We start from the raw sequence: 22,271 nt of genomic DNA, 5'->3' as shown, positions 1-22,271 counted from the left end.
TCTATTAGTTATAGTTCAAAGAGAAAAAGACTTAGGAGAGTGACTGGGTTTTTTGTGTTTTTTTTATTGAACATGCATGAGTTAATTGAAGGTATGGTGGAACTTCACCTTTCCATTAAAGAAAGAAAGAAGAAATATACTACTTGTCCAGATTTTACTGAATGTATGAGGTTCTTCAATAGCCCATCAATGAGCCACTCATTATTTCCATCTCTTTCCATCTACCTTCCAAAACCAGACGTTTACTGCTTAGGTCATCATCGAAGGCAGGACTCAGGACTGAAGAGCAAACAGCAGCTGTTTAGGAGGAGCCAATGGGCAGCCTAGGTAGGTGGAGCTTTGCCATATCCAGAAGGTTGTTTCTTGAGAGGTTGCAGTTAAGTGGCTCACCATATGGGGCAGTGGCTAGCAGCTACTGGCAGCCTGACAACAGAACAGCAAGCACCAGATGAGCTTTTTAGGCACACCTGAAAAATACCCTCTCCCTGGTCGCAGCTGTCCAGTTTCAGATGCTGGTGGTGTCATTTAGTCATTTGGTACTTCGAGTTGGACCTGGAAACGAGCTGGTAGCCACTGTGACTTTAAGAACTGGCAAGATATATTTTGGTATAAGGTAAAGGTAAAGGGACCCCTGACCATTAGGTCTAGTCGTGACCGACTCTGGGGTTGCGGCTTTCATCTCACTTTATTGGCCGAGGGAACCGGCGTACAGCTTCCGGGTCATATGGCCAGCATGATTAAGCCACTTCTGGCGAACCAGAGCAGCACACGGAAACAGTGTTTACCTTCCCTCCAGAGCGATACCTATTTATCTACTTGCACTTTGTACTTTCAAACTGCTAGGTTGGCAGGAGCAAGGACCGAGCAACGGGAGCTCACCCCATAGCGGGGATTCGAACTGCCGACCTTCTGATTGGCAAGTCCTAGGCTCTGTGGTTTAACCCACAGCGCCACCCGCATCCTTTCTATTTTGGTATAACTGGCCCCAATTAATAATCCAATCACTATGTTTTATCACTAATTACAGTGTGCAAAGTTTGTACTCATGGAAGTGGCTATGAAGATTTATGGAACTTATTGACAAGGGGAAATCAAAATAAATATGTAAGCCGGTCAGGTCAACATGCTTGAGCCGTGCACTGTGGGCAATTGAATAGCCATGAAATTGAAAAGCTGCTTTAGGAAACATAAACTTTGCATTGATGTTTCATACCTGAAACACAATTGAAAGCACCCTACTTACTCAGAAACTAAGTCCCACTGAGTTCAATGGGATTTACTCCGTAGTAAGTATGCATAGGATTACAGCCTTCATTACATTTAAGTACTCTTGCAAAGGAACTGAACATGCCTCAAACACCAGGCTTAATTTACATGCAAATTTGGAAAAAAACCTTCTCCCAAGATGCTTATCCCAGTCTTCCCCAACTTGGTGCCCTCCAGATGTTTGGAACTTAGGTCCCATCTGTTCTAGGCAGTGTGGCCAATTCAAGGATGTTGAGAATTGTAGGCTAACAAGCACCAAGTTAAGGAAGACTCCCTTTTCCTGTTGCCACCACCGTATTATCAATAGTTTTTACTTCAGGAGTGAGGAAGTTGTTGTCCTCCAGATGTCGGACTGCAACTCCCCACAGCCCCAAGCAGGCATGTCTATTGGTTAGGGATAATGGGAGTTGTATTCCAGACACATCTGGAGGTGCTCTATATTTTGCTTTCTGAGTAAGCCTCAGAATTTAGTACAGCATTGGCTGTCCCACAGCTCAGATCAACATCACCTGTCTTTTCTCCCTCGTTTCTAGAAAAAAGCCATCTTACCCCAGTTCCTTTAACAGCCCAACTTCCTCTTGCGCTCCATTTAATGCTAACCTGTCTGTGTTCTACTGTACCTGCCTTCACAAAACAGTCTGGGTTTTTTGTAAAGTCTAGTAGCTTGGTTTCTCAAAAAGCTAAAAAAAAACCCCACCAAAAGACCCCCTCACAATTTCATGTTTGCTTTCTAAGTTGCTCTTGTGAAAAGAAGCACTATTATCTCAAGTCCTTATTTGAAAATTCGACGAGCCTGTCATTTCCCCCTTCCCTGACTTGCATTTCAAAGCCATCTGCTTCTTTTTATCATCTTGTCTACTTCCCCATTATAGTTATACATTATGATATTGAAGCAGCCTTTGATCGTTTTGTAGTTTGCTTAGGTCCTTGTGTAATACGCTCACTTGCTTGTCTAGGAACATGTTCACTTGCTTTGCGAGAAGACTGTGTGTCAGTGAAAAAGACTGTACCAGCCTAATCTAATCTGTCTATTTTTTTTTAATCAATTGACATGTTTTGTCTGCTGTTACCCTATCAGCTTTGTCTTTCGCGTTTTAGCTGAGTCTTTCTTGATAATTAATATATCTACTCTGGGGACAATAATTAATGCACTTCCTCCACTCTTTTATATCTTCTTTTCTTTGATACTGCAAAATAAAACCCATTATTATTTTTGAAGTTCTTTTATCTCTTTTTTTCCCTCCCCCATCTGTTCCTGAAGTGACCCTAAAACATCGGCAGTTCGTTTTGTTCTGATACAGCTGTGGCAAAGCAGAGATGTCGGTGGTGGTGGGATCTCTCCGATTCTTATTGGTGTTTATCTCACGTTTCGGCAGCAAAGTATAAACATATTTTTGGTGCCAATTTCTGAACAGTGTAATCTGATACAGAAGTCTGGTTGAGTTCAGTGGGGCTGTTCTTGGGCAAGTTTTTGCAGCCATAATGTACCTACCTTTTTATGATGGCAAGTGTAATCCTAAGGATTCTTGCATTGCACAGAACTGGACTAGATGACCCTCAGGGTCCCTACCAACCAGCATTTGAAATTCGCCAGGTGCATTTTGTACCTGGCTATCTGCCACTTGCAACCAAGTGAAGATGCCCGGGCACCAGGATGGCGCTTGGCGTCTCCACCATCTGGAGGTGCATGCCTGGAGATCCCTGGATCTTGACTGTTTTGACATACTAGCAACACATCTTGTAGAATTCTATCCATTATATTTTATCTGCACAATCAAAATGAATTGCAGGAACCAAAAAGTCATATTGGAAAAATACAACTTTTGAGCTGTCTGCCCCCAAAATCGTAATCTGGGGAACTGGGTTTGCGTCTCCGCTCCTCCACCTGCAGCTGCTGGGTGACCTTGGGCCAGTCACACTTCTCTGAAGTCTCTCAGCCCCACTCACCTCACAGAGTGTTTGTTGTGGGGAGGAAGGGAAAGGAGAATGTTAGCCGCTTTGAGGCTCCTTTGGGTAGTGAAAAAGCGGGATATCAAATCCAAACTCCTCCTCCTCCTCCTCCTCCTCCTCTTCTTCTTCTTCAAAATGGCAACTAGGCGTTCTGTTTGGCGACTGCAACCCTGGTTTAAGGAGCCATCCGGCGCCTAGCCTATATATCTGAGTTTCTAACACACCTTTAACTCTACAATTCTATGGCTATATGATTTCAGTAAGAGCAGTCTATGCAAGCTCAGAGCTTGTTCTACAACTCTGACCCACTGGACGTTTTTGCCTTACGAGGATGAACTGTGGATAGCCTTGAGCTCCTGCTCTCACCCCTCTGCTCTCTTCCTCCAGTGCATCAGGGCACCTTTTCCTTTTAGATTTACCTGTCCACTCCTTGCACATAACATCAAATAATAATAATAATAATAATAATAATAATAATAATAATAATATGGCTTTACTATTTTAAAAAAACCATATTTATTCTGTGCCACTGATGTGCAATTTCTGTAGGCCACTGTGGCTAAATTTTTCTCTGCTCTTTTAAGGTCCAGTAACAATGTGGTGTAATTGTTAAACAATACAAAGATTAACAATATGTTGAGATGCATGTTTTCAAGAGTGGCGTTCATAATTTAATCTGATGTTTCTGTGATGGCTTACAGCACACCTGCTGGGAGTTCTTTATGAGCTGCTGTTTTCCGTTGGTGTATTTACAGCAACAAACATAGCAGGACTTTTCCTACTTAGTTTAGTATTTAAAAAATCAAGTAAAAAATTATGAATCATGCCCTGTTGCTGCATCTTTTAAATTATCTTAACCAGACAGGTCTCTCTTAAAATTAAGCACTGCATTATTTCCTAGAGAGCAACTATAGGAACCATTTAACGCACATAAGCAAACAAACACAAGGGAGGAATAATATTGTGCAAGTGTGCTTTGTAAATTAGAGCCGGCGTATCTCCTACCGTTATGGACTTTTTGGACACAGAAAAATGGCAGAAGGAATCAGCTGGGGAATCACCAAGGGAAGAAGGCTCAGAGCCTGGGAAGTGGTGGTGGGATGACAATGAGTGGTCAGAGGGAGAAGATTGTTGGAGGTAAGCTGAGGAGGTAATTGTGCTTAGTGAGCAGAGAGAGTCTATGGCAGAAAGGTCAAGAATCGGATTCAGAGGCTGAAGGAGGAGGGTGGGAGGAAAGAGGCCAAGAGACAGAGGTGAGTTAGGCTGGTGAAGAGTCATGGGCTTCTCCCCCTCCCGTGTCAGGAGCAGGTCAGCAATAAAACACCCAGTGTCAGTGAAGTTGACTTCCTATTCAAAAAACCCAAAGACAGCTCAGGCCTAGTAATCACAGAAACTTGCCCCATGAGATGGTTGGGGGGACTGAAGGTCCCCACTTTCCCACTGCTCTAGAGTAGTCCTCCCCCAGGTCCTTCCCCAGCAAGGTGAGGCTCCTTCGTCTTGTCTCTTTTTGCTCCACTCTCTTCATTCCTCTTTGTGTCCTGGGGGAACGGAGCTGGTCACAGTAGGAGGGGGAAACTCCCTGGCTTCTTCAGTCCCACTCCTTTCCAGCCTTTGACTCTAGACTGCCCTCTTCCACAGCCACTTTCTGCTCACTAAACGCTGGTACCCTTTCAGCTTCCAGCACCACCACCGCACAGTCTGCTTCCTCTTCTGTCTCTGGCCATTCATTGCTGTCCCACCAGGGGGCTCTGAGCCTTCTTCCCCTGGGAGTTCCCTTGGGGGTTCCCCAGCTGGTGCCTCCCACCACTCCCTGGCATCCAGCCAATCCATGACAACAAGCTCCACTCCCCCTGTCTCCCAGAAACATGAGAGGCATGAAAAGGGCGGAGGAGATATTGGCTGCATGCAGGCACAGCATCCGATTGCTTGGGGAAAGCCCTGGAGATGAGGAGATATAGACAGCTGTGGGTAAAGGGACCCCTGACCATTGGCCAACTCTGGGGTTGCGGCGCTCATCTCACTTTACTGGCCAAGGGAGCCGGCGTACAGCTTCCGAGTCATGTGGCCAGCATGACTAAGCCGCTTCTGGCGAACCAGAGCAGCGCACAGAAATGCCATTTACCTTCCCGCTGGAGCAGTACCTATTTATCTACTTGCACTTTGATGTGCTTTCGAACTGCTAGGTTGGCAAGACCAGGAACTGAGCAACGGAAGCTCACCTCGTTGCGGGGATTCGAACCGCCAACCTTCTGATCGGCATATCCTAGGCTCTGTGATTTAACCCACAGCACCACCCGCGTCCCAGCTGTGGGTAGGCAGGGACCTTTAATCTCAGCAACTGATTCCACAGAGAAACACCTGCTGGGAATGAGCTGCTGTGCTCATTAGGCGTGACACTCAGCTAAATCTGTGGAGATCATGTTTTTACTAGTAAAGACGCATTTTTGCTCCAGCTTTCGGCTGTGATTACTGACCTGCACACTCTGTGACATGTACTTTGATCAAGGATTATTATTGGTTTTAGTCTGTTGCTTTCTTATCATGCTAACATTGCTAATTTTAACAGTAAGTAAGCTGATGAGTAGTCTAGGTGTTCCTGCAAGCCCTTTGGCGTCATGATCTGTATATTACAGCTTCATTTACCAGCTTTATTTACCTGCTTTATTGTTGTAGATAACACTGAAAATGATAAAAATCCATTTTGCATTATTCTGGGGAGTCTGCTACAATTATAATGTGATTTCTTTATTTTTTCCCTAGGTGCAGGTACCAACATTTTAAGTTGTAAAAATACATTGACTATCCCATGCTATAAAAGCACTTCTTGTAGAACATTCTGGCTAAAAGCCAATGTACTATCTATTACTTTTTCCTCACTCTTTCCTCTGTATCTCCTTCTATCTGCTTTGTATTTTGGAGTGTGGTTTGCTGGTCTATTCTCAATGCATTCAGACATCTGTTCAGATATCATCACCCAATTTGTTGTGATGGTTCCTGAGATGGAGAAACCATATTTTGTCTACGTTTGGATGCCATTTCAAATCAAGATGGCAGACCAAAATGTTCCAAACTGTGCCACCACTGAAGATAATGCCACCTAGTGGCATAATAGTTCCTGAGATTGAGAATCAGGTTTAAATCTATGTTTGGATATCGTCAGATGCCATTTTCAATCAAGATAGAGACCGAACAGTTCCAAACTGCATGCATATGGACAACTCTTAAGATCTTGAATCAATATGCTAGACTAATTATTTCAAAACAGCACTGATTTTAACCAAATTTGACAGGAAACTAATAGGGCCATGCACAAGACCCCAAACTAAATCAGGACAATTCAGGAGGATATAGGCTTTGAATGAACTGAATTAAGACAGAATTGGGACATGGGTGGCGCTGTGGTCTTAACCACTGAGCCTATGGCTTGCCGATCAGAAGGTTGGTGGTTCGAATTCCTGCGACGGGGTGAGCTCCCATTACTCAGTCCCTGCTCCTGCCAACCTAGCAGTTCGAAAGCACGTCAAAGTGCAAGTATATAAATTGGTACTGCTCCGGCGGGAAGGTAAATGGCATTTCTGTGCGCTGCTCTGGTTCAGCTTAGTCGTGCTGGCCACATGACCCAGAAGCTGTCTGCGGATGAACACCGGCTCCCTCGGCCAGTAAAGCGAGATGAGCGCCGCAACCCCAGAGTTGTCCGCGACTGGACCTAACGGTCAGGGGTCCCTTTACCTTTACCTTTAAGACAGAATTGGTCTGGCTTGGGCTGAGTGATCTGTTAGTGGGGCAGAAAACAAAGGAGAGGTGGGCAAGAAAGACACAGCTGGACAACTGCATTGCAAACATTGGGGAAACGTGAATATCAAGTGCGTTTCGGTCCTTGTATTATTTTGAAACATGCAAATTAAGTACAGTATTTACTCAAACGTAATGTGCATCTTTTTGAGCCAAATTACATTGCAAAAATTAGGGTCTCATTAGATTTGATGAAACATTAGATTTGATTGGAAGCTTGAAAAACACCACTGACACAGCAAGTACTTTTTTGGTTTCAAGGTTTTGAAAATTGAGGTGCACATTAGATTTGATGGCACATTAGATTTGCGTAAATACAGTAAGTGAATTGCATTTCTTGCTCATCACAAACTACAGCACATTTATATTTATTGTGGCTCATGCTGCAGTACACCTGAAATACACGATACACTTGAAACAGTGATCTGCTGTCATGGTCATGATTTTGTCACTCCAGAATTCATGTCCATGTTACTGTGAAGAAGAAGTTTCCATTAGGACAAATGAATGCTTCCCACCGGAGCCCAAACAGCATCTGAGTTTTAAATCAAGTCTATGGTGTGGGAGAAATAGGTTAACCCTCATTCTGTGCACCATTCTCTTAATCCTGACACACACACAATCGTGCTGATTTAGATTTTTTTGTTTGTTTTAATGGGTACACGATCTCCATTCACACATTTAGCATTGCACATTGTTTGGCCCCAATGCAATGTAGTGTCGACAACTGGGGCCGACAGTCTCTCATCCAGGCACATCAGCTTGTCCCTGCAATTGAGGGGGCCACATCGCACGACACTGATGTCACACATGTCATGCTGATGTGCCGTGAGCATGCCGCATGGCTTCCACGAGTGACGTCAGTGCATAATGCAGCCTGTGCACATGGTGTGCACACATCACTGCGGAATATTGAGGGCCCCTGGCTCCTGCCTTGAAAATTTGGGGAATGGCCTTCACCCCCCCCCCCGATGGTGCCCCTGCTCCCCTCCTTTAATGTCCTAAAGCCTTGAAACTTAACAGTGCTCCTTGAGTGGTAAACATTCTGTGATGTCAAGGCTGTGTATTGCCCATTGATATTAGAGGCCTATACGTGTTCTGGAGCATTTCAAAGGATCGAATTATCCCAAAGCCTTTTGACATAGCTGACCACCTTCCACAGCTGGGGTTTTAACTTTTCTGTTCCAATGCAATAGTGTTTCTAGGCAAAGATAATTCTGTGCCAACCTCATGAATGCTGCTCTTTTTTTGCATTCAATTATTCAGGACAACTCAGAATAGGGTGCTTTGAACCATCACTCCCCCCACCCCCCGTCTTCCTTTAATAATAAAAAATACTGAATTTCCATTTTCCTTATTTTTGAATGCCTTACATTTTTCCACTGCTTCCTTATTAATGCCTTTGTTTTAAAAATGGGGCACAGAGACTCATGATCTCAGCAAATATCTTAGTGAGTATACTTTTGCTTTGGGGCAAGCACAACTTAATATTCATAGATCTTGGAATGCAGCAGCAGAACGTGAAGAGAATCAATGTGGATTCTCAAGCATTAGGTACTGGGGCTAAATATCAGATGTGAACAACTTATCAGAGGATTGGCAACATTATTAAAGTATCATGTTAGAGCCAAGATATCTCTTAAGTTTCAAAAATCCATGGAAAGGAGGATGCTGGTGCTAGTTGACATTTCAATAAAATATGGCTAAGAAGAAAATACCGTGTATAAAAAGTTCTCAACAGAAAACCACAGAATGAAACAATAAAGGGGGAAGGCAAAGCAATAAGGTAAAAAATAGATCCCACAACTTGCGTTTTAAATCTGGGAATAAATTAAATCCAAATCAAAGGCAGGTGTTGGCTTAATTGCATTTGTTTTTATTTGTGTGCACATGCCAATATATATGCGCAAAATATTGAAAACAAAATCCGAATAGGTGTATCTATATGACAGGCTACTGCTTCCACTTGGGGAAAAAATGAGAGCTTTATTTTTTGAACCAGGGTTCACCTGTCCTTAGAATGAGCATTCAGTTCCAGAGCCAAGATCTGAAACTATGAGGTTTATTTCTATCATCAAACATAAAACAGTCTACATACACCTCCTACCAATAGGGCACAACCTACAGGTCAGAAGGTGTGATGTCAAGGCTGTGTTCTGCTTGGTAGCTCCCATTTTTTTTTTTTGAGAATTAAGCACTGAAAAGAACTGTTTAATATTAGGATTGCCACTGTCCTCTGCTCAAAGGGTGATTCAAAGCTTGTTTGTGTGAAAGCATAGCTGCGTTCTGGGACTGCACGTAGATGCGCCAAAAACCCTAATTTATTTGCTGTATCCAGGAAATGTGCCTCTGTGGCATCAAGACAAACATTCTGTAGCAGTATTCTATTCCTAAAACATCCCCTCTAGTCATACCAAAGATTGCAGTATGAGGTACATCACTGATTAAAATGCTTGTTTCAGAACAGCAAAGCGACTACAAAAAGCCACAATTCAGTGTGATGTAAAAGAAAATGTGCATGTGTAAGACTGGAAGAATTCAGCATAATAACCCTGTTTAGTAAACCATGGTTTATTAAGCCAAGGATGAAACTTGTGCAAGTATGCTCTTCCCCTCCCTCCTTCCCTCATGTAGCAGTTGGTGCTGCGATAGTTAATTTACGGTAAGTGAGAGACTCTGATTTGATCCTGGATTCCAATCTGCAATACGAAATCTGGACCCAATTCTAGTTTCATATCATGGTTTGAAGACCACGATTAAACCACATTTCCTCAGGTCAGATGTAGCAGGAAACTCTTAGCTAAAGTATTGGTAAGCCTGTACACAACGGGAGAGGTAAGGTGGCCTTTATGAGGTACACGTTCCTTTGAGGACAACTTTCCAGGAGTCAAAACAAAAAAAATTCCTTCCAGTAGTACCTTAAAGACCAACTAAGTTAGTTGTTGGTATGAGCTTTCGTGTGCATGCACACTTCTTCAGATGTATCTGAAGAAGTGTGCATGCACACGAAAGCTCATACCAAGAACTAACTTAGTTGGTCTTTAAGGTGCTACTGGAAGGAATTTTTTTTGTTTTGACTATGGCAGACCAACACGGCTACCTATCTGTAACTGGAACTTTCCAGGAGGTTCATGACAATGGTGGGTGGTGCAATGGCTGTGACTGATCCCTTTGTACAGTAAACTAGATTCAGCCATGCAAAATTCACACGTTTCTACACACACACACACACACACACACACACACACACACTTTCTTCATCCTCCATCCAAGTGCAAAGCCATCCGAAGAGGACACAAAGCAGGGTCATTGAAGGGTGTGGCTTGGGAGGTTTCCAATCAGTATATGGTGTATATTCCTGATGACTATGTTCTGCGTCCACAGTTGGAGTCAATAGCATAGGTGCTGGCTCCAGGGGGCCAAGGTTCTTTGGTCCCCATCCATCTTTCTTCAGAGGGGACACATCATCCGTTGTTGAGGCCAAACACGGAACCGGGTTCAGAGCAATGTCAGGACATTGCGTCATCCCCCCCCCATGTTCTTTGGAAGACGGTGCCTTTGCTCAGTAATGCTTCTCAAAACCAGTTGCTGGAAAGCTCTTCTCCTTTGGTCCTGGTGGCAGGTTATACCACTGTGAAAACAGGATGCTAAGCTAGATGGGCAGCAAGCTCTTCTTAGGTTCTTATGCCCAGAAGGTGTATACAGTGCCCAGGCATAAGATCCCCTACTTATGCTCTGTAGGAAGTGTTTTCTTTCTTGGCTTTAGTAGAAATGATATAAGGAATTATGTACCAATAAATATTAAGTTTTAAGCTTCAAGGTATTTTATGGTAAGATAAGGTTAAAATAAATTAAGGTAAATTGAATGACAGAATATAGTGAAAGATGGAAAGGATTTGCTGAGATAACTAATAGGTTAGATTGTTAAGATAAATTACTCAATAAAAATTGAGAAAGATGGAAAGAATTTGCTGAAACAAATAATTAAACTAGAATACAAAAAGGGAGGTGTGAGGAGGTCGATGAAACAAGTAAATGAAAGATAAAGATATGGAATATTGGATGTGTGTTTTTTATTGTTATTGTTGTATTGGTTTTTATGGGGTTTTTTTGGATTTGGATTTGATATCCCGCCTTTCACTCCCCTTCAGGAGTCTCAAAGCAGCTAACATTCTCCTTTCCCTTCCTCCCCGACAACAAACACTCTGTGAGGTGAGTGGGACTGAGAGACTTCAAAGAAGTGTGACTGGCGCAAGGTCACCCAGCAGCTGCATGTGGAGGAGCGGAGACGCGAACCCGGTTCCCCAGATTACGAGACTACCGCTCTTAACCACTACAACCACACATGGCTTTTTCCTTTTTTATGTATTGTTATGTATGTTTTGTTAATTTTTTTGCTGGTTTTTTTCCTTTCTTTTTCCTGTAATTTTTGAAACTTCTAATAAATATTTTTTTTTAAAAAAAGGAAGTGTTTTCTTTCACCTGTCTTGGTCATACTGCAATTTGATTATGGGGCTCCAAGTTCTAAGAGGAGAAGCCTATGTCCGTGCTTGCTGTTTTTTACAGTGATGGATGTAAAACAATATTAATTGGCACGTTAGTGTGGGTTTCTTCTTCTTTTTGGGGCGTATGGGCATTTTAAGAAATACCTGGATTTGTTTGCATGCCTGCTATATTCCCCACCCCCTTGCCACCAGCTTCCCAGATGCTGGTATTATTAAAGGCAATAAACTGTAATCACTCCAAAGGAGGCTGATGATAGCTGGAAGTAGGTAGGCGAAACATGGCATGTAAATGTGTGTGCACAGAGCCATTTTATGGCCCTGAAAAAGACTGTACAGTATATGATTTGCAACAAGGTAGGCAAATCCAGGCCCTCCTGCGTTCCCTTAATGAGCGACATTCAGCTGTGCAACAGTATTGAGAGTAGTAAACTGCGAAGTATCTTGCACTCTGTCTTTCTACATACACGTGAAACTCGGTGGGGTGGCTTGAGGAGAATACATTGGCATTATCTGGACTCACAATTATCGTTTCAGTTGCTTGGAACAATCTCTTTTCTCCAAACAGAGTCAACAGTAATGGAGATCTATTTCTAAGGTAGTGGTACATTCTTCTTAGAGCGGGGCTATAGTGATGTTTGCTAAATTTTGGTTTTGCTGGGGATGTTTTTGGGAGAAATATCCCAAAACTTCATTAAAAAAAAATTCCAATGGAGATTATGATTTGATTTTATCAAGAGTTGGATAGCAGCATAGTGGGTGAAGGCTATTTCTATTCCAATTTAAATCCTTTCCATGCTCACCAAATACATTTTAAACAAATTAATTTGCATCTGAAATACAAATGGTTAAAAAGGTTTTGTGGTATTTAATGAAAATATTCTGTTTTTTTTTTAAAAAAAGCCTATGACTCTCTCTCTCTGTGCTTTCTGTGTTGCACTTCATTTAGTGCTACTCTGTATGACATGTTTTAAGCATCTTCTCAAGAAAATCTTGAGTGCAGCAATTCAAGAGAGAGGACCTCTGTTGTTATGGTAACTAAAGTTGTAAAACATGTAAATATCATGTTCTATAGTTAAGAGAACACTGCTTTGTGGAACACTTATCGGAAGAGCTGGAACTGAATATCTGCATGAGCTCTTGGTTTCCTTGATCCACCCTTTGGGGCCATATTGCATTAGGGGGGCCACCACTTAGGCATTGCCAAAATAGCGGAAGAGAAAAACGCATCATCCAAAAGTGGACTGATGAAATCTGCATACGCTAATTTATACGTGTAGTTGCCAATTTTGAAATAATGACTATAATTTTACATAGAAAGACAGCATGTCTCACTATAGCAGAGAAGACGGTGAACAGGTGAACTGTGTGCCTGCTCGATCAGCTGTCTAGGTGTCAGCCTCTGGTGGGCGACTGGAACTGGGACCAGTGGCGTAGTGTAGGGGGTGCAGGGGGGGCTGGCCGCACCGGGCGCAACATCTGGGGGTTAGGGTTAGGGGGCGCAAATCCACGGGTTAGGGGGCGCAAATCCACAGGTTAGGGGGCGCAAATTACTTGCCTTGCCCCGCGTGCTGAGAACCCACGCTACGCCACTGACTGGGACTACTGTTAGCAAGGGAGCAGGGAGAAGAGAAGGGAGCTCAGGGAGATAAGTGGTGCGCATGACTGAACAGCCAGGGATGAGAAGAATCCTATTCCTCCTAAAAATGAGAGTAAGGGACTTCCCAGCCTTCCTCTGCAGTAAGAGGTCAGATTGGCACTCTTTGGGTACTGGGCTTGCCCCTTTCACCAAAGAGGCAGGAGATGGTTACAAATATATATTAAAAGTGCCCTGTAAAACCCAGGCACATTGTCTCCTGGGGATTTCGCTTTGACTGCAGAAGCAACAATATGGACCGTAATAAAGATTGTTGTTGTTATATTTACTACATAACCTGAAGTGATGCCCATCTAGCATATAAATGGGAAGAGCGCCAGGCCAGGTAGATACTTTGATGCAGCTGCACTTTGATGTTCAGGTGCACCTTGGGTTCACAGACAGAATCCTTCCACATTGCTATGTAGAAGCAAGTTTTTGTTTGCACAAGGCATGTTCCTGTAAGATAGGCATAGGCAAACTCTGGCCCTCCAGATGTTTGGGACTACAATTCCCATCATCCCTAGCTAACAGGACCAGTGGTCAGGGATGGTGGGAATTGTAGTCCCAATCATCTGGAGGGCAGGAGTTTGTCTATGCCTGCTGTAAGATAACACTGCGGAGAGATAATTAAGATCTCTTTGTCCCAACCACCAGTCACCTCATTTTATTTAATTTTCACTTTCCAACTAGCACTCCTGGTCATAGAGGCATTATTCACGCTCAGCATTTGAATTCTGAGTAAAAGTAGTGAGGTTGTGCCATTTCTGTTCTTCACTACAACTTGAGATGAAACCAGTTGTTCAAGTTGTTCTTGGAACTTTGTAAAGCTGTGCGCTCTCTCTCTCTCTCTCTCTCTCTCTCTCTCTCTCTCTCTCTCTCTCTCTCTCTCTCTCTATCTGCATGTCCACACTAATATATCCCCAAAACAGAGTTCTCTGTGTTGTTCCTTCTTGAAATAAAGCTTCACTGCCTTCAGTGCTTGCAGGATGGTTGCATATGCCATTCTTTCCTGCCAAACTGTGACAGAGGCACAGCAGGGTGGGAAAGAGGTTTAGCCTTGGAGTAATTTTCTAGTTCTGCTCTTGATGTCCTCAATTTTCATATAGCAACCGCTAACCAAGATGATGCTTTTATATTTGGTCACACAGAGTGCCGGTGATTGCTGTATACAGCTAGTGAACCTTAATGGGAGTAGTGTGGGTATAAACCAATCCAGCAGAAAGCTTGTGTGGCTAAGGAAGACAGACCACAACCATTTTTGCCTTCCACTTCAGAGAGCTCATGAAAAATACGACGTATGCTTAACTTTGTGTGGTGTCAGGTGCCTTCTTTGTCTGGCTAGAAGATGAAAGACTGAAAAAGAGCCATGCTTTAATTTATCCCGATCCAGTTCTGTTTTATAGATTTTGCACCCAACAATGGAGCTGGGTATACTTCCAGGGCTATCTTCTGCCATGCCATGATATAAGGGCTGTCATGAAAGTCTTAGAGGACATGCCAGTCAGGAATCTGCACAAGAACCTTATTATCTCTCCCAAACAAGAACAGAACAGGAAGCTCCTAACTCCATTCGTATACAAGTTCATCTGAGTCCAGTGTCACATAGTGGCTGAACTGTATAACGACACTATTCACATGTAAGGTAAAGGTAAAGGGACCCCTGACCATTAGGTCCAGTCGTGGCCGACTCTGGGGTTGCGGCGCTCATCTCACTTTACTGGCTGAGGGAGCCGGTGTACAGCTTCCAGGTCATGTGGCCAGCATGACTAAGCCGCTTTTGGCGAACTAGAGCAGCACACGGAAACACCGTATACCTTCCTGCCGGAGCAGTACCTGTTTATCTACTTGCACTTTGACGTGCTTTCGAACTGCTAGGTTGGCAGGAGCAGGGACTGAGCAACGGGAGCTCACCCCGTCGCGGGGATTCGAACCGCCAACCTTCTGATCGGCAAGCCCTAGGCTCAGTGGTTTAACCCACAGCGCCGCCCGCGTCTCTTATTCACATGTACCCCACAATAAATTTCTGTGCAGTTGGGAACAGCTGGACAGTGAGAAATCTTCGTGATGGGGATAGAAAGCATAGAGAACCTTTCCATTGTGCAGTAGGATTTTGACCATTATTTCATTTTTTATAGAATTTTCTAGATGTGGTTTTGTATTAGAAGACCCAACTCCTGAGTGATTTTGAGATCATCTGTTACTGACCATTCATCTTAGGATGAGGACAAATGTAATGTTACATCAGCAATCAGAGTGAATTATTCATGGCTTATCATATCTTGTGTGAGCTGGATTCACAGTTTGTGTAACTGGAATATGAACCAGCAAACTAAGCAGCATCCCTTGGTTCAACTATAATGGGCTACAGACTAAGTTAAGCTTGTGAGTTCCCAGCTGAACACGGCTGTATGTGAGACTAGCCTATTACTTACAGTGGCAATGCTCAGTTGGAGGCCATGTGTGTTGCTCAACCCCCTTTTCCATAATTGCTCTGGAAATAAGAAAAGGAGGGAGATTATTGGCTGACTCCAGCCAATCAACGCTGGCCGCAATAGGTTTCTTCTGCCCCTTTTTTCAAGCTTGATATTAAAAGAGAGAGAGGTCCTCCTTTCCAAGCAAACTTTCTTCTCTATAGTTATGCAATCCCTCCTTTTCATTAGCTACAGAATGAAGGCTATCAGCGAAGCAGGGGAAAATATGTCACTGACTACTTGGCTCCATTATCTCTGTTGAACGGTTCCCTAAAAATTGGTCGCCTTATGCTGGGGCACATGGGAAATAATGTTCACAAAATGTGCAGACTGTGCACAAAATCGGCCCTAGATTTTACCCGTGCAAAGTCAAATCTGCTGCTCATTTGCAAGCCTCACTACTAGGATACATGGCTGTGTTTCTGAGTCTTCCCAGTGAAAGAAACTGCAAATGGCAACCCAGGCTGTGGATGGCAAAGGAGATCCGATGTCTGTCCTTTTGCCCAGTAAGCTGGCCTGCAACTTCATTAAGGAAAGTGTGGAACATTTGAATATTGCAAAACAAGCTGCTGGTCGGCATCTCCTGTCAGAATCTGTGTTTCTAAGTTTTCTTCAACATTCCCCCCCTGTTTTTACATTAAAATTGTGCTTTCTGTAAATGTCTTCACACACACTCACCCCTACAGGCTTCTGGAAGAAGTTTGATGGTGTCTACCAGAATCAACACAGTATATATTTTAGGGTTATTTTATCTGCAAATGATAGTGGATGTCTGATCTGATTATTCCTTTAATTGGTGTGTCTAATAAGGTGTTCTTAGCAAATATGACAACACATTAAAATATTTTCAAACTTGACTTTTTGAAGAATAAACCATGTTGATCATCAAATAGCAGCTAACGTAAGAAATGTATGTGAGTTTTCTGCCTTCCATGATCTAAAAAAAGCATCACTGTAATTCCCAATTCCCTTTTGACTTCCATAATTTCAAAAATAACTTTAGTCAGCTGGAAAGTGTCTGTTAAAATGAAACAGTTCAGCTGAAACAAATTCTCTTGCTTTTGTCTCCAAGTGAATTGCACTGTGAAAGGACATGAAATCTGCACACATCCTGCCTGAGAGGTTTTGCAGTAGAAGATCAGGCATAAGCTGAAGGGTAACTTAAATACTTCTGTTTAGTACAGCAGATATTCACAATGAGAAAAGGCTGTTGGCTAAGAAACAACAAGTAAAACAAGCCTTTTTTTTTAATGGGCTCTCGGTAGGTCTCTGAATTTTTCATGCAGGTTGTTCTGAAATGCTGTGGAAAGTGAGTTTGGTTTGATGAAGTCTGATGGATTCTTAAATGTGTGCAATGGATGTATTTGGGGAGGGTGAGGAGAGAATATCCAGTTATACCAAATAGTGCCTATTGGGAGCCATGTTTCAAAATGCTGTGGGTTTGTGTTTATGCGTATTGACTAAATGGTCCTGCTAGGTTCTGTTTGGCAATGAAGTCTGCTTTCTTGTTCAATAGAACATTCAGTCCATTGCTCAGATCTGAACGTCTACTGCATTGTTAGCCCACCACAGAGTTCGGGGGAGAGGGAATTGGGCCATAAATAAAATTTTATTAAACAGTGTCAAAAATCATTTCACTACAGGAAAACCTTACAAATATATGCAATCACTTCTATGTGTCAATTTTGCTACATTTACACACCTATAAATTTATGGGTGCATTTACTTCTCCAATTTCCATGTTTGTTCCATTGACAAAGTTGTGTTTTCAGGCCGAAAATAGCACAATATTTGAAGCATACATCAAAGCATATATTAAGACAGCAACAACAATATGTTATTTATACCTGTATTCCAGTCTTCTGCAGGGACCCTCAAAGTACCATGCAACAAAATAGACATAAACACAAAAATAAAATGCAACCAGCACAATTACATGAATCTTAAAATAGCAGTTCAGACGGGAAATATAAATAACAGTGCAATGCTACACATGTCTACCAAGAGGTAAGTTCCACTGAGTTTGTGGGAATCACTTCCTTCCAGGTAAGTTTGTCTAGAATTTCAGCCTAAGCTATTTCAGGGCCAAACTACGCTTTATGCTTAACACATAGTGTGCAGCTACATATCAGGGTTACGTTCACATAGCGAGTTATTCCATTTTCAATACTTTCCCCTAACTGCATTAATATGCAGAATTTGCCAAACCATCAGATGTAGCTGCCTTAGACTGAATTTGTCTATCTTGCACATATTGTCTGCACCAGTGTTTCTCAAACTTGGGTCTCCAGCTGTTTTTGGACTACAACTCCCACCATCCCTAGCTAGCAGAACCAGAGGTCAGGGATGATGGGAAGTGTAGTCCAAAAACAGCTGGAAAGCCAAGTTTGGGAAACACTGGTCTACAGTGACCGCCAGTGGTTCATTGCAGTTTCAAGCAGGGAATCTTTTGCCCAGCCCTACGTGGAGACACCTGGAGACACGAGTAGCGCTGTGGTCTAAACCACAGAGCCTACAGTTTGCTGATCAGAAGGTTGGCAGTTTGAATCCCCGCGACGGGTGAGCTCCCGTTGCTCGGTCCATGCTCCTGCTCACCTAGCAGTTCGAAAGCACGTCAAATTGCAAGTAGATAAATAGGTACCGCTCCGGCGGTAAGGTAAACGGCGTTTCCATGCACTGCTCTGGTTTGCGAGAAGTGGCTTAGTCATGCTGCCCACATGACACGGAAGCTGTCTGCGGACAAATACCAGCTCCCTCGGCCAGTAAAGAGAGATGAGCGTGCAACCCAAGAGTCGTCCGTGACTGGACCTAACGGTCCGGGTTCCTTTACCTTTACCTTACCTGGAGACACCAGGAATTGAACCCAGGGACTTCTGTGTGATATGCAAAGCCTCTGCCACTGAGCTATAGCCATTCCCCATGCCAAGCCCTCAGATGTGTTGCACATGGCTGCTCAATCCTGCCATCTCCCACTGTACCTGGGGAAAGTTACGCATCACGTTGCATCCACTGGGGGCTTCAGAAGTCATCTCGGACACTCTGCCATAGGGCAATGGGTTCACTTTCCCCAACCAACGCAGGAGGAGAGAAAGAGGAGGAAGTGCAAGACAAACATCTTGGGATGCTCATCCATCAGCTCAGCCAGAAAGAAGAGCTTGGACTGCAACGAATGCCCTGCAAGCCCTCTTTATATACTGTCTCTCTTCACCCTGTGTTTGCTGTGCAGAACGCTAACACCATACAAGTGATTTTAAACAGGGCCATAATTCAACAGCCCATTCATCATCTTCCACTTAATGAATGATCTGAGAAAACCTATTTGATAGTTTATAGGAACTTTGAATAATGATTTCCCCTCCATCTGTGCTTTTCCTTTGTAGTTTGCCATGGCACTAACATTCAAATCAGCGGAGCATACCAGAGTAACCAGAGCAAATCTAACCAAAGGGTGAGACACGTTTGTTGACTCTGCATTTTTTAAAAAAGCAACAACAATTTTAAAACAGATAGTTTAAATTGGCAGAACTCTGTATTTTGGGTCTATGGGCCGCAATAAAGCTTTGTGTGTGTAAATTTGCAGGAGCAGTTGTTTTTCTGAGAATGCCTGGCTTTTGGTGAATACCAGGGGGCAAATTTGAATAAAATATGGGGGGGGGAGAGAGAGGTAAGCCCCACCCTGCATAATCGATCATATGACAGGGCACATGTATACCATTTGAATGGCAATGCCCATTAACTTCTGGGGGTGCCTGGCACACTCAAATATTTTATTTGAGCCAGTTTGGTGTTGTCAGGGAACTGACATTGGAGCCAGAAGTGAAGGCAGGGCTCCCAAGCGATGCCAGAGAAGGGCCAAGCAGGGAGAGAGGGAACTCATCGGCTGGGGAAGAAAATCAGCGTAACACCAGGGATAAAGGGGGGCGGATGGGGGAATCGGAGAGGGGGCTCCAGGACTCTTCGCTGGAGACCAGCGGGGAGAGCACAGGTCTTCCGCTACCCACACCCACCCTGCGCAGACGACTTCCGCGCAGGGAAAATAGGCGTAGACTTGGCGTCAAAGAACTTCTTTGCTGGAAGAAGTTCAAGAAACGCCCACTGACAGATTCTGCTAGCGACTGAACAGCCACGAAGTGAAGGGCTGTCCAGCCAGGAAAGGTTTAACCAGGCTACCTAGCCAGGAGTGGCGGCAACTTACGCACGAGCAACCCCATATAACCATTACAGGTGTAGTGGCTAAGAGCGGTAGTCTCGTAATCTGGGGAACCGGGTTCGCTTCCCCGCTCCTCCACATGCAGCTGCTGGGTGACCTTGGCCCAGTCACACTTCTTTGAAGTCTCTCAGCCCCACTCACCTCACAGAGTGTTTGTTGTGGGGGAGGAAGGGAAAGGAGAATGTTAGCTGTTTTGAGACTCCTTAAAGGGAGTGAAAGACGGGATATCAAATCCAAACTCTTCTTCTTCTTATTGGATCTCAATTGTTTCATTTGATTCTTTATTTTCTGGCTGTTACTGCACTGTACCTTTAAACTCAATCTCCCTCTTATGAGCATGACCTGGGGTTGGCTTTTTGTATCTTTGTTCACATACGGTCAGTAGCAGTGACTACATAACTTTATGACCACTGCTCCATAGCAATAGTTATTATACTTTTCCATACACCATATAGATGGGGTATGTACCTTTGGTTTGATTTCACATTATTTTGACATTATAGTTTATGTGTATAATTCATAATATTTTGAGTTTATTGTAGTTACCATGCATATACAGGTCATTGTTGTAATATCCTTTTATAGTTTATGAAGGATTTCTGTATTCTTCTGCTGTACGAAACAGAATTGATATTGTATCATTGTATTTAGTTATCGTGTTGCCTTGGATATTACTGACTATTGTTAGCAACACAGGAGTTAAATTGTTTGGTTACTACATGTTTCTGAGAATGTCTGGCTCTTGGTGAATAACAAGGGGGGAAACTTGAATAAAATATGGGGGGGAGAGACAGGTAAGCCCCACCCTGCATAATTGATCATATGACAGGGTACATGCACGCTATTTGAATGGCAATGTCTATTAACTTCTGGGGGTGCCTGGCATGCTCAAATATTTTATTGGGAGGGGGGGACAAAGGGGCCTTGGCCCCTAGAGGTTGGCTGCTATGGTGAAGACCGGTTTATATCAGCAAACATTTAAAGTAAGTTTTCTCATTATATTAGTAAGATTTTTTTCACCCATCCTTCATCATAAGGTCCCAAGGTGGGCTACGATAGTAGAATATACAAGTATAAAAAACCAAACCATTATAACTATAAAAGAAAGAAAATGGGTTCCAAATGGAACAGAACAATTGATGTTCCATTTGTGACATTACTGCACACTGCTTTAGAGATGTACACGGCACAGTTTTATTATATCTTTTTAAACTTTACTGTACACCTGCACTGTGTTGAACGGTATATTGCTGAAATGTACAAAATAACTGACTATCTGTAGGATTTATTTTTATTTAAATTTATTCATTTTGTATGGAGAAACATTTAGTGCTTCCTCGACCACTTCGATCTGTGGAACTGTAAATGTTACCTGTGTATTATTGCCTGTGTGCTACATAATACCTGTTCTTCAGATATAAGAATTTGGTTTGTTTGTTTTTGCTACACTGGCACCTATACTTTGAAACTCCTTGCTTAGAGATTTTATTATAATCAAGCGGTACGTATTTATATATTGTTAAATAAATAGTAAATAGTAAATAGTAAATAATAAATAAAAAGAGGGAGGGGGAAAAATAGAAGAAGTTATGTTCAAAAATGTAAATTGTGTCCTAAATTTTGGGAAAGGATGATGGCTCCCAGATTTGACCCATCTCTAAATTTCTCTAGATCTGTGTTCAAGTGGAGTTATGACATAGTGCTTTCAAGAATCATAAAAAGTTTCTGAAAGAATAGCTTTTGTTGTTATTTAAGGACTGCTGGATTTAGCCCAAAGTTTCCACATCAAAAAGGGAACACAATTGTGCAGAAAGGCTTTGAATAACAATGCTAGGGATAATGCTTTAAAATTTTAATAGATTGAGTTTTTCCTGTGATATGTCTATTCTTTTTGATGTTAGCTATAACCTACATTATATTGATCTGTCTCCCCAGTGACCCGCTGAAGTTTATGAGGACATGTTGCTGGCGTATGTATTAAAATGTTGCTTACAGTTCATACAACTTACTTTTGCTCTATTAATTTATCCCTGCACAAATTAGGCCTTGTTAGGAGAAGAAAAACAAGAACAACATAAGTGAGTGAGGAATATTTTCCACTCTTCTTGCCAAGCCTATTAAGAAATGTTCCAGTCATTATTCCAAAGTTAATGTTTACCTTTTCAAATACTTCTGACATTTCCCCCTTTAAAATCAATGCATTAAAAAACACACACACACCACTGACTTGCTTTGAATATCATATGAATTCTGGGGGTGTTCATCACTTCCATCAAATAAAATAAAATAGCTGATGTGTGATATAATGATAAAGAAACATCATGATTGATATAATAACAAGTGCAGAGCGAAAGAAAAGCTGAATTTATAGTGGTCCAAAAAAAATTGTTTTTCTTCCAGAAGGGTAGCTATATTAGTCTGTTGCATCAAAAGCAACAAAG

The 22,271-nt window shown here is 42.7% G+C and overlaps 1 long non-coding RNA gene across 1 annotated transcript; it reads left to right on the top strand.

Moving 5' to 3' along the window:
- The first annotated feature begins 16,137 nt into the window (after window positions 1-16,137).
- On the top strand, window positions 16,138-19,062 carry LOC309379684. Its single transcript, XR_014172596.1, has 3 exons — window positions 16,138-16,156; window positions 16,693-16,776; window positions 19,001-19,062. It is a non-coding gene; the product is annotated as an uncharacterized lncRNA (long non-coding RNA).
- The last annotated feature ends 3,209 nt before the right edge of the window (window positions 19,063-22,271 follow it).

The sequence above is a fragment of the Podarcis melisellensis genome (genome assembly GCF_964234715.1).
Source record: "Podarcis melisellensis genome assembly, chromosome: 10".
NCBI classification, from domain to species: domain Eukaryota; kingdom Metazoa; phylum Chordata; class Lepidosauria; order Squamata; family Lacertidae; genus Podarcis; species Podarcis melisellensis.
This window is presented reverse-complemented; position numbering and strand designations above follow the sequence as displayed.